A 13,467-nucleotide genomic window follows, 5' to 3' on the forward strand; every position below is an offset into this window, starting at 1 on the left:
AAAAAAAATGGTAAGCATTTGATAAAACTGAGATAAATTGAATACTAACAAGCCTGATATGGAAACATATCAAAATCAGGTGTCTGATGCCAGTCTTCACCATTCACGTGCCCCGCAGCTTTGGGGGACACAAGCAGCCCTCTAAATACAGTCCCAATCGCCTGTTAAAAGTTAACAAATTCCAGGAGCAAAGCAATTGAGTTGACAATGATGTAGAATGTGGACTGTCAGCGGGGTTTCTCTGAGCTCTCACCGGTTTGTTCAGCTCCTAGCTGTCAGGCCCAGGCGTCCAACAGAGCTTTGGGGCCAAACAAGTTCGGCTTTCCACCGCGCCTGGAACAGGGAGGGGATTCTAAGGGAGCAGCCGCTTCTCAGGACTGCGGTGTGGCCGACACTGCCCTCTATCGGATGAAGAGGAAGTGCAGCGTCTGTGCTGTGGAATCCCGTCTCCCTCTAGTGGCAGAAAAAATAACTACACCGAAGATCCGCTTCAGTGATGTGGAGTCCACGACTGTCCGTCTGTCGTCCGTCCTCTCCACGTGGTCTCTGCACAGCCAAGCTCACGTGGTCTTCAGCAGCTATCATTCTATGGGTGTTCAGGGCAAATTTAAGTAACTCAGCCAATGGCTAACAGGTTCTCCTCTTCTCCAGTCTGGGGGCTCCTTAACCCCAATTCTGTGACACAAGTGTCAGGAGTGGCTATTCATTCCTAAAATAGTGAAGCGGATCAAGGGATACTCTTTCTCTTTGCTGATCTTAAACTCTAGTCTTCGTCCTCATACTCTCACTCTCAAAGATTCAAACTCTCCAGCTAAAATGGTTTTATATAATTTAATTCTACTAAAGGCATTTAACAAGGGAGGATATGAAAAGAACCCATAATACTAGGTAAAAAGTCTGCGGCACGAAATTACAAGATCCCGGACTGTGCCCCCAAACCACGGATTAAGAGAGAATGCAGCTCCAGCCCCACGTAGCTTTGGGGGCCTCAGCTGTAGGGAAAGGCTCACTCTCCCAAGTTGGTCTCAGAGATCTAATTAGTGGATGTTGGTAGGTCTCTCATGTGTTCAGCAATATGTACATACTTTTACATTTTAATTATGAATCAGGTGCACTAACAGTACTCTGAATTCATACGTGACACCGGGTGTCCTTTCACTCAGGTTATAAACCCTCTTGAAAAGAAGAGTTGAAGGTCCGACAAAGGAAAATGTAAGATGTAAAATATTAATAATGAGATGAATATAAAAGAAGAGAAAGAGAAAGAACTCAGTATTTCCTATGGAGAGAAAGCCCTGACCCTATAAATTGTAAATTCAAAGCTGCCAGTGTCTTTGCTATTTTCTCATAAAAACAAAAAAAATAAAAAATAAAAACAAAAAAACCTATTTCCATATCCTCCCTCTTTTTGCAATGGATCATCCTGAGCAAATCAGTCTTGCCAGTTATGAAAAACAAGTTTTTACGTAACTACAGCAACTCCTCCTGCCCTCCACAAAATTTTCAAAACAAAACTTCAATTCACGTGACTTGCTAAAAGCACCGTGAGCCCATGGACAGTGGTTAAGAAGCTGGCTGAAGTGCTACTTTCTTAACGACTGTTCAGCCAATCAGATAACTGAGTTTGGGGACAGGATACTGTGATACTTCAATATCTTTAGTACCATGTTCTTTTTTGCATTGCATTGCATTGTCTTAGTGGTAGCAGTGCATTGTGATTTTGTGACATATCTAATGTCTGCAAATTGAACAAAGAGATCATCTAACCTACGAATAATTGTTAAGCATCCACTTTGCCCAGGCACCGCGTTTGTTCAAAGAAATACACACTGCTAGTCCTCAGAGTAATACACCCAAAACAGACAGACTGATACCCAAGATTATGTACTGGGAACTATGGGAGCATGAAAGAGAGGTACCTAGTGTCAAGAGGGATCAGGGAAGGATTTCGAGAGGAACTGTTATCCTAGCTAAGACTGGAAGGGAGAGCAGGAGTGAGCAAGGGGTAAAGGAACTGGGGACAGCATTCGAGGCAGACAGGAAAATCATCGAAGACCTAAAGCCAAGTGATCCTGTGGTCCTGGCATCTGCAGTCCTGAATGTGGCTGAAGCATAGTTTAGAGGGGAAAGTCTTAAGAGGAAGTGAGAGGAGAAAATAGGGCCGGATCATAAAGCATCTCTTAAGCTACGTTTTCGATTTAAATTTTATTCTGAAACAATGATAGGCGCTGAAGGGTCTATAGCAGGACGATGACATAACCCCAGTTGTGCTTCCGAAAGCCCTGGCCACGCGTGTTTGCAGAGTACAGACCAGAGCAGAGCAGGGCATCCCCCTGGAGGCAGGAAAGCGAGTTCAGAAGTGACTACATTAACCCACGTGAGAGGCGGTAGTCTTCCGAAGTAAAGGGGATGAGAAGAAAGGAGAGATGGAAGTGGTTTTCAGAAAACAGAATCCGAGACTCAAGAATGATTTTGAGGTGGGGAAATAAGGAAGGCAAAGTCAAGAATGAGATCCATTTAATACCCAGAGTAAAAAGAACTCCCACAGCCACAAGGACACAAACGACCCGATTAAAAAGTAGGCAAGGGCTGTGAATAGATATTTCTCCAAAGAAGAGACACAAGTGGCTGATAAGCACATGAGAAAATGTTTAACGTCTTTAGTTGCCAGGCAAACGCAAATCACACCCACCCTGAGTTATTACCTCACACCTACTAGGATGGCCATCATCAAAGAACATGGAAAATAACCAGTGTTGGCAGGGAGGTGGGGAAATTGGAGCCCTTGTACGTCGCTGGTGGGAATATATGATGGTATGCTGCTGTGGAAAACAATGCCTCCAAAAACTCAATACGGTGTTCCCATATGGCCCAGCAGCTCCGATCCGAGGTACATACCATAAATAACTCAAAACAAGGATTTAAACAGTATATACCCAAGAGAATTGAAAATATACCATCAGGGGTGCCTGGGTGGCTCATTCGGTTAAGCAGCCAGCTCTTGATTTTGGCTCAGGTCATGATCTCAGGGTCCTGGGATCAAGCCCTCACGTTGGGCTCTGTGTTCCGTGGGAGTTTTGCTTGTGGATTCTCTCTCTCCCTCTGCCCCACCTCCCACTTGTGTGCTCTCTCTCTCTCAAATAAAAAAATGTTTTTTTTTTAAAAAAAGCATATCGTCCCCAAACATCTGCTTAAAAAAGAAGAAAATATACAATTAAACAAAATTGTATATACAAATGTTCATAGCGCTATTATTTGTAATAGTTAAAAATTGGAAACAACCCCAATGTCCACCAACCAGAGATTGGATAAATAGTGTTACATTCATACAATGGAATACTACACAGCAATCACAAACAAATTACAACTGCTAGACACACAACGTTGCATGAATTCCATAGACAAAACTAAGTGTTAGAAGCTAGGCACAATAGATCAGTAAAGTGTGATTCCATTATAATGATGATGATAATGACGATGATGGTACGTTCTCCATGCCAGGTACAGTTCTTTTTTTTTTTTTAATTCAATTAATTAACATATAGTGCACTATTAGTTTCAGAGGGAGTTTAGTGATTCATCAGTTGTATATATACCTAATGCTCATTATATGAAGTACCCTCCATTTATTTATTTATTTATTTTTAAATTAAACATCTCTCCTAAAGAGGTATGTGAATTTCTAAAAATATTTTATTTATTTACTTAGAGAACAAGAGAGAGAAAGAGCAAGAGCAGGGGGAGGGGCAGAGGGAGAGGGAGACGCTGAGCAGGGAGCCTGACTCGGGGCTCGATCCCAGGACCCCAGGATCACGACCTGAGCCAAAGGCAGATGCTCATCTGAAGGAACCACCCAGGTGCCCCCATTTTTGTTACTTTTAAGAGTAGACCAAACTAATCTGTAGTGAAATAAATCAGAATGGGGTCTACCTTTGGCAGATGTGGTGCCTTCCGAGGTGCTGGAAATGCTTGATGCCCTGACCTGGGTGCAAGGTACAAAGTGTGTACTTTTATAAAAAGTCCTGGAGGGACACCTGGGTGGCTCAGTCAGTGAAGCATCCGACTCTTGGTTTCAGTTCATGTCATGATCTCAGGGTCTTGAGATCAGGAGGGAGTCTGCTTGAGAATCTTTCTCTCCCTCTGCCCCTCCCCCCACTCATGTGCTCACTCTCTCTCTAAAAAATAAATAAATAAATCTTTTTTAAAAAATTCCTGGAGCTATAAACATAAGAGCTATATCCTTTAGGTACGTTTTATCTCGATTTTTAAAAATGTTTTTAAATGCCCTTAAAAGTTAATGACCTGCTTATTTAGACAAATATAGAATGAGCAAACTATCCTAGAAAGGGAAGTCAGCTTCAATTTTGTCTACTGTTGACCTTGCTGATGCTGCCTGTATTATTGTCTTGATCAGCTCAGACTGCCGTAACAAAACACCAAAGACTGGGTAACTTAAACAACAGGAATTTATTTCTCACAGTTCTAGAGACTGGAAGTTCAACATCATGGTACCGGCAGGGGCCGTGTCAGCAGGTGAGAGAGCTGGCCTTTGGTTGCAGACGCTGCCTGCACACTGTATCCTCACATGGCCTTTCCTCAATGGGTGTCCATGGAGAGAGAGAGGAAGCAAGCTCTCTGGTGTCTTTTCTTATAAGGACACTAATTCATCACGAGGGCCCCACCCTTATGACCCCATCTAAAACTAATTACCTTCTGAAGGCCCCATCTCCAAATACCAACACACTGGGTGTTAGGGCTTCAACATATGAATTTGGAGGGAATACAGTTTAGTCCTTGGCAGTGGTGCTAGGTTCCCAATTTAGAGAAATCTAAAAACAGCCTGAAGGAAAATGAAAGAACCAAATGATCCATTTCACATAAATTCAGGGATAATTACTAGATAACATAAAAAAGTAAAATGACCCTTAGCAGGTGTAAGAGAATTTGGAGATGTCCCCAAGATCCCTGCCCCCTGGTAGACATATTCTGTACAGTGCCTGGCACTGTGGTGATGGTGGAATATCATTCCTGGGATTGTATGGCAAAAGGAATTTTCCAGATGACATTAAGTTCCAAATCAGCGACCTTAAGATAAGGAGATAATGTGGGTGGGTCTAGCTTAATCACATGAGCCTTTAGATTGGGGCATAGAGGTCAGAGACAGAGCTAAAGCACAAAAAGGATTCAATGCACCCTGGCTGGCTTGAAGATTGAAAGGACCATGTGGTGAGGAATGAGGGCAGCCCCTGGCAGCCCCTGTCTGAGAGCCAGCAAGGAGTCTGGGGCCCCAGTCCTACAACAGCAAGGAACTCAGTTCTGGCAATGGCAAGATTGAGTTCGGAAGCAAAACTTGCTCCAGAACTGGCAGGTTAGAGTTCAGTTGCCATCTTGATTTCAGCCTTGAGTACGATTATCCATCCTTGGCACCCTGGAACTATAAGCTGCTGCGGAACTGACCTACTGAACTATGAGCCGCCAACACATGAACGTCGTTTGTGGTAATTTGTTTCACAGCAAAAGAAAACTAATTAGCCAAGCTGTCATAGGTTTAGAAATTATAGACATAAAACGTCAATACAGTGAAGGTACTCCACCAATGGCGGCTGTCATTACTGTGTAAACTAACAATTACATGGTAATGACTATAATGAAGATGTGTCTACCAGGTGCGCGACAAGAGGGGAATCCTAAATCTTTCTGAGGGATTCGTGAAAAGTTCCTCTGAGAAGGTGGACTCTGAGTTGAGATTGATGAATGAGTGAGTTTTTTAGTTACCTCAGCCTGAGCTGTCAGTGAGGAACAGAGACCTGCAAGGACCACATCCATAGAGCATCAAGTCAAAAGTGTTGTCTACGAAGAGAAAGTAGGAGATAAAGACAATCAGGTCTTCAGGGCCCAGTTCTTCCCTGCTTGCTGTTATAAACTGCATTATTTACCCCTATTCTTCACCCTTCACATAACTTTTCAGCACCTTTTCAGTCAGCGATGGGACTTGTTTGGCCAATGGAACGAAGCAGAGGTGATGTGTCTGTTCTGTGCCTGTCTGGACTCAAGAACTTTTCCGTTTCTACCGAAAACTCTTCCACTTCTGAAGTCACCATGACAACAACATACCTGGCTAGCTCACTGCTCCCAGAAGGCAGATGAGGGACATGTAGAGGAGAACCAAATTAACCTTGCCAGGTTCAACCCCAGTCAGTCAGCCCTCAGCCAACCTGCCAATCCAAGTGCATAAACCATTGCTGGTTTGAGCTTCAGAGTTTTGCTTTTTTTTTTTTAAGCTAATTGTGGCTGTAGCTGATGATAAAAACAGCCACCACAACAACAATAAAACAAAACATGGGAATCTGAGACACCTGTTCGTATAACTTACTTGCTGGAGTGGCCACAATTCTATGCTGTTTCTCTCCTCAAGTACAGTCTATTTCCTTTCTCCCATGAGGCTGCCTTGGCCTTCTGACTGACTTCGACCAATAGAGTGCGGCAGCAGTGACACTGTTCTGGGCCTGGTATTGGGAGAACTGGCAGTCCCACTTTTCTCTCTTGGGGGTCAGCCACCATGTAAGAAGTCCTGCTACCCTGTGAGGCCATGGTGCTGCAAAGAAACCCAAACCAGCCATGTGGCAAGACAGTTGCCATGTAGGGGAGTCTCACAGAACCAGGCACGTGAGAGAGACCCTTTTGGACTCTTCAGCCCAACAAGTTGGTGACCTCACAACATGGAGACACAACAGGGGGCAAATGAATGCCCAGCCAAGTCCTTCCTGAATTCCTGACCCGCAGAGTCATTAGAAATGATAAGTCATTGTTTTGAACCATGAAGTTCTGGAGTGGTGCTTTGCACAGCGACGCATAACTAAAATACTTGTGCCTTCTGGACATTTCGGGCCTACCACGACATACTGCTCTGTAGTCCATGTTATAGTTTAGTTAAGTAGTTAAGATTTGGTTCAAGGAGAGTGACTCAGGTTGAATAATTATTTGGTGTCCTGGAGTCAGACATTCCATCTCTGCTAAGGCCTAGTAGCAAGTAGGCAAATCGAGAATAGTTGTCCACAGAAGAGGGCATGGCCCTGCCCTGGGGTCTCCTACTGGAGCTTGCCAGAAGTTTCAGAGCATCTTTGTCTGCCAGAGACACTTATAGTAATTTTAGGTCCGCTGGGTTTTATAGTGAAATTGGTGCAGCGGCTGGAACGAAAGCCTGGACTCCTGCCAAGACTTCCTGTCCTGGGCCCCACCCAATATATGCACCCTTAGGGGTTACTCAATGCGTGAGTCAGACCAGCCCAGCCAAACGTCAGACAGGATACTCCAAAGTCCAAAGAGGCCCACAGATTGTGCCCCTCCTTTGTGGTGAGCAACGCAAGGTGCAGCAACCTGTCTTCGCTTAGAAGCAAATATCCCAACATGCCTCAGACCACAAGACCCTAGTAATTTCGCTGATGTAGCAAGCGTGTTGGAGCTCCCACCCTCTAGCATATGTGTCATATCAAGGCAGCCAGAGTGCTTTCTACTGCCTTCTTCCAGATACAAACAGAAAAACGTCAATGTCAAGAGCCAGCGTGATGTTCTGTGGGAAGCACAATGATCAAACCCCTCCAGACCACTGGAGAGCAACAGACATGGAGAGCAAGAGACATGACATGGCTCTGAGACAACAAAGTAAAGGTAACGCTATTATTCCTGCCATGTGAAGGCAAACTGCTTCTGATTACCTTCTCTGATAGGAGCGGCAGGCAGGGAGCTTCACTTGGCCGAGTTGCATACCAGGAGCCAAAGGCCACGTTGCTATGCTCCGGTAAAGATGCTCTCTCCTGAAATGCAGCCGTGATTAGCATCACCACCTGATTAAGTTTTCCCTACTCTATAATCATTTACAACTATTCATCGGGCTTTTGCACTAACTAAATAGGAAAATTTGAAAAGGATACAGAAACATGAAAAAGATTATGTAATGTTAGCATACTTCTTTACTCCTTCCAATAGAATAAAGTAATTTCCAGAAAAAACAAAAATCTGTGTATAATATTTACAGGCAAACTAAATGACAAGGTATCCCTAGGAACTGTAAATTGCAAGAAGTGAGGGCAACCCACCAATAGCACGAGACCAGCAGGGCACTGTTACATGTGTGAGAGAATGCAGATGGAAGCAATGGGTTATCTGACGAGCCAACAACAGGTGAACCCCAAAATAGCAACTGGTATTCCCTGGAAAGTGTGATGGTTTCACTTAAGAACAGCAGCTGAAACTGAGTTTTGCCTAACGCAATGGTAAGTGAGAAAGGTCTGGAGTGCCTCATCTCTGTAACTCTCAAAACTGACCCTCCAAGACTCCCTTCCAGAATAGGACCCACACTGAGGAGAAAGTCCCAAGAGTGAAATCAAAATTTCACAGGACAAGGATAATAAAGACAAAGGAAGAAAAGGCCTAGATAAAGCAGGGGGAAAGGAAATCTCAGAAAGCAAGCCGCTACATATATATTTTTAACACTACTGTGAAGTTAGAAGAACCACTCTGAATTATGCATCCCTCTAAAATTTCAAGAAAACTAATTTCACATAAAAAATTAGCAATAAGAGTCTGACTCAAATCCTATGGAAATTCTTACAAGAAAAGAAAGAATAAGGAGCAAAACAACATCTTTCCTGAACCATGAACATGTCAAAATCTCATTCACAGAAGAGAACTGAACTTCTATTTCAAAATAAGTTAAAAGACATTTTTAAAATACTATAAGCTTTCTTGCTTCTGAAATAATTCAAAGAGCCATTAGGCAGGCCCAAGCAAAGAGGGAGAGTGAGCAGAAAGGTGGTTTGGCAGGAGGTTGTAGACAGAGGAAGAGACTTGGCCAAGTGAGGTCCAGGGCGGGGGAGGGGGTGTCCAAAAGATTGGTCACAAAGGGTGATTGAGTAAATACATAAAAATATTAAAGACAGGAGTAACCAGGTTTTTCACTGTCAGAGAAGTGATCATAAATTTGAAAAGAGGGAAAGCTACAAGGAACCGTCTGTTGTTGGAAGGGAATTGAGGTGTTGGTATGAACTTATGGTCTTCCATATAAAAAGAATAATTAAATATAGATGCGTGCGTGTGTGTGTGTGTGTACTAGTCTGTTCAAGCTGCTATAACAGAATACCATAGACTAAATGTCTCAATCAGCACACACTTATTTTTCATAGTTCTGGAACTGGGAAGTCCAAGATCAATGCTGGCCAATTCAAGATAATACAAAAGATCAATGAAACTAAGAGCTGGTTTAAATTTTTTTTTTTAATTTTTTAAAATTTATTTTTAAGTCATCTCTATGCATTCAATGTGGGGCCTGAACTCACAACCCTAAGATCAAGTCACATACTCTACCAACTGAGCCAGTCAGGCACCCCCAAGAGATGGTTTTTAAAAGATAAACAAAATAGATAAAACTTTAGCAAGACTTACCAAGAAAGAAAGCATAGATGCAAAAATCCTCAACAAAATATTAGCCAACCAATTTCAACAGTACATTAAAAGGATCATACAATGTGATTAAGTAGAATTAACTGCAGGGATGCAAGGATGTTTCCACATCTGTAAATCAGTCGTGTGATACACCCCATTAACGAAATGAAGGATCATATGATCATCTCAGTAGATGCAGAAAAAACATTTGACAAAATTCAATGTACATTCATGATAAAAACTCAACAAACTAGGTATAAGGCAAATGTACCTCAACATAATAAAGGGCAAATATAACAAGCCCACAGGTAACATCCTGAAAGGTCAGGAATAAGACAAGGATGCCCACTCTTGCCCCTTTATTTAACATACTACTAGAAGTCCTACCCAGAACAATTAGCAAGAAAAAGAAATGAAAGGCATCCAAATCAGAAAGGAAAAAGTAAACTTTTCTTTGTTTGCAGATGATGGCATGACCTTAAATATAGAAAACTATAGGGGTGCCTGGTTGGCTCAGTTGGTAGATCATGTGACTCTTGATGAGGTTGTGAGTTCGAGCTCCACATTGGGTGTAGAGATAGATTACTTAAAAATACAATCTTTAAAAAATAAATAAATTTTTAAAAACTATAAGAACTGCACCAAAAAATTGTTAGAACTATTAAATGAATTCAGTAGCATTGCAGAATACAAAATCAATACACAAAATCAGTTGCATTGCTATACACTTGTTGGTTTGCAAACTGGCTCCCCTATCTGGAGGGCAAGGAGAACCCAAGAAAGGCAAACCACACCAGACTGGTAGGTAGCAGGTTTAATAAGCAAGGAGCTTAAATATGAGACTTGTTTTAGACAGCCACAAGATGAGTAGATTTACACACCCATCCCCCAAACTCTTAAAAGTTAATATAGAGTCCTTAACTGGGTTCATTCATGTATACCATCCAGATGGTCTCAACAACACCATACTATCTCAAGGCTATATTTCTGAGGCAGCCTCTAGCGTGGGGAAGGCAAGCAGAACACACATTCCAAGGACAGGGAAGAGTGTGAGGATCCGCTGATTTCTTGGGTCCAACTCATGGATCAATGGAGGGTCATAGCACCTCAAAGACCTCCTCCAACGACATGAACAATGAACTCTCAGAAAGAGAAATTGAGAAAATGATGCCATTAATTGCATCAAAAAGAATAATACACTTAGGAATCAGTTTAACCAAGGAATTTAAAGATATGTACATTGAAAACTGTAAGACATTGACAAAAGAAAATGAAGAAGACACAAATAAATAAAAAGATAGTGCTCATGGATCAGAGACTTAATATTGTTAAAATTGCTAAATCACTAAAATTTACTCTAAAGGATATTTATACTTTCATAGTTTTTAGGTACCCATATTTTATCAACTTACAGTTTAAGTTTCACTTTCCCTTGAAAATAGCAAATTAACTGTATATTTATGAAAAAAAATCCCCATGCTAGCCAGAGCAATCTACGGATTCAATGTCGTCCTTATCAAAATTCTAATGGCATTTATTACAGTAGTAGAACAATCTTAAAATTGTATGGAGCCACCAAAGACCCCAAATAGTTAAGCAATCTTAAGAAAGAGGAATAAAGCTGGAGGCATCATGCTTCCTGATTTCAAAGTATATTACAAAGGTATAGCAATCGAAACAGCATGGTATTGGCGTAAAAACAGACACATAGATCGAGGGAACAGAATAGAGTCCAGACATAAACCCATGCATATATGGTAGGTTAATTTGTGACAAAGGAACCAAGAATATACAACAGGAAAAGGATAATCTCTTCAATAGACGGTGTTGGGAAAACTGGATATCCCCATATACAAAAGAATGAAACTGACCCCTTATCTTATTACCATCCACAAAAATCAACTCAAAATGGATTGAAACTTGAATGTAAGACCTGGAACCATAAAATTCCCAGGAGAAAACATAGGTCAAATCTTCTTGACGTAAGTCTTCACAATGATTTTTGGATTCGACACCAAAAGTAAAAATAAATAAATGGGACTACATCAAACAGAAAGCCTTCTGTACAGCAAAGGAAACCATCAATAAAATAATGAGGCAACTCACCGTTGGTAGAAAATACTTGCAAGTCATATATCTGACAAGCAGTTAATATCCAAAGTACATAAAAACACAAATCAATAGCAAGCAATCTGATTTTAAAATAGGCAGAGGAACTAAATCGAAATGTTTCCAAAGAAGATATACAATGGCCAACAGGTATATATCAGATGGTCAGCATCACTAATATTCAGAGAAATGCAAACCAAAGCCATAATTGGATATTGCCTCACACCTGTTAAATGGCTACCATCAGAAAGACAAGAGTTAAGTGATGTTGAGGATTCCAGAAAAGAGTATCCTGTTGGCAGAATGTAAATTGGTGCGGCCACTACAGAAAACAGTATGGGGTTTCCTCAACAAATGTGTAAAAAACCCACCATGATCCAGCAATCTCACTTCCGGTATATATACAAAGGAAATGAAGGATATCAAGGAGATATGTGCACTCCCATGTTCACTGCAGCTGAGATATGGAAACAGCATGTGTGTTCACCAGGGGACACATGGATAGAGATGTGGCGTGTATGTACAAAGGAGTACTCAGCCCTGAGAAAGAAAGAAAACCTGCCATTTGTGACAACAGGGATGTACCTTGAGGGCATTCTGGTAAATGAAATAAGCCAGACAGAAAAAGGCAAATACTGCATGGTATCACTTACCTGTGGAATTTTAAAAAAAGAAAAAAATCAAACTCACAGAAAGAGAGAGAAGGAAAGTGGTTGCCAGGGGCTGGAGAGGGGGAAGTGGAAGAGAGTAGAGAGAGATTGGTAGAAGGGTACACATTTTCAGCTATAAGATGAAAAACTTGCAAGGACTTAATGTAAAACATGGCAACTATAATTGATAACACTGTATTGTATAATTGAACTTAAATATTCTCACACCAAAAAAGGATAAATATTTGAGGTATGGATGTGTTAATTAAGGTGGGGGGATCTGTTCACAATGTATGGGTACATCAAACAACCACGATGTACACTTTAAATATCTTCCAACTTTGGGGCGCCCGGGTGGCTCAGTCGGTTAAGCGTCTGACTCTTGCTTTCCTCCCAGGTCATGATCTCGGGGTCATGAGATCGAGCCCTACCTCAGGCTCTGCACTCAGCATGGAGTCTGCTTGGGATTCTCTCCCTCTGCCCTCCCCCCGTTTGTGCTCATGTGTGCTCTCTCTCTCTCTCTCAAATAAATGGATAAAAATCTTCCAACTTTATATGTCAGTTACACCTCAATAAAGCTGCAATAAAAATTACAAATTAAAAAACACAGGGAAAAGATCCGACCAGACATTTCTCTGAGGAAGATACACAAATGACAAAAAAGCACATGGAAAGATGCTAGATATCATTAGTCATCAGGAAAATGGCAATTAAAATCACAGTGATTTAATCCGCTTCACACCCACCAGGAGGGCTCCCTGTCAGAAGTGCTTCTGGGAATTCTAACGGGGTCTCGCAGGTGCTCCCCCATAAACTGGTCACTTTAATTCTCTCCATAGACCTGGGCAGGCAAGAAATCCAAGTGGCAGGCATTCTTTCAATTACTGCTCCCTTCAGGAGAGTGAGCGGGACTCTCTTGTGGGGTCAAGCATAGGTAGTTGTTTTCTTTTGTCTTAGGATGACTTCTTTTCCAGAACTCCTTATAAGCCCCCGCATGTTATCCCTGGAGTAATGAATTTCTGCTGGGCCTTACAACCTGTTCACTAGCTACCCTCAGCACGCGTGAACCCCAGCATTGGCCATAGCTCTGGTTCCCTCCCAGGCATTTCCCAAACCCACATACAAATTACTTTCTGGCTTTCTTATTATGTTCGATCAAACGTATTTCAATCCTATTTAGACACAAACTAAAATCCCCCTACTCATATTGTGTTTGTGTAACTGACTAATTTTAGTCCTGTCTTTTCTTGGGCTGCATATGATTGTA

Source organism: Ursus americanus, chromosome 16, assembly GCF_024610735.1.
Source record: "Ursus americanus isolate L20-20 chromosome 16, mUrsAme1.1.p, whole genome shotgun sequence".
Taxonomy (NCBI): domain Eukaryota; kingdom Metazoa; phylum Chordata; class Mammalia; order Carnivora; family Ursidae; genus Ursus; species Ursus americanus.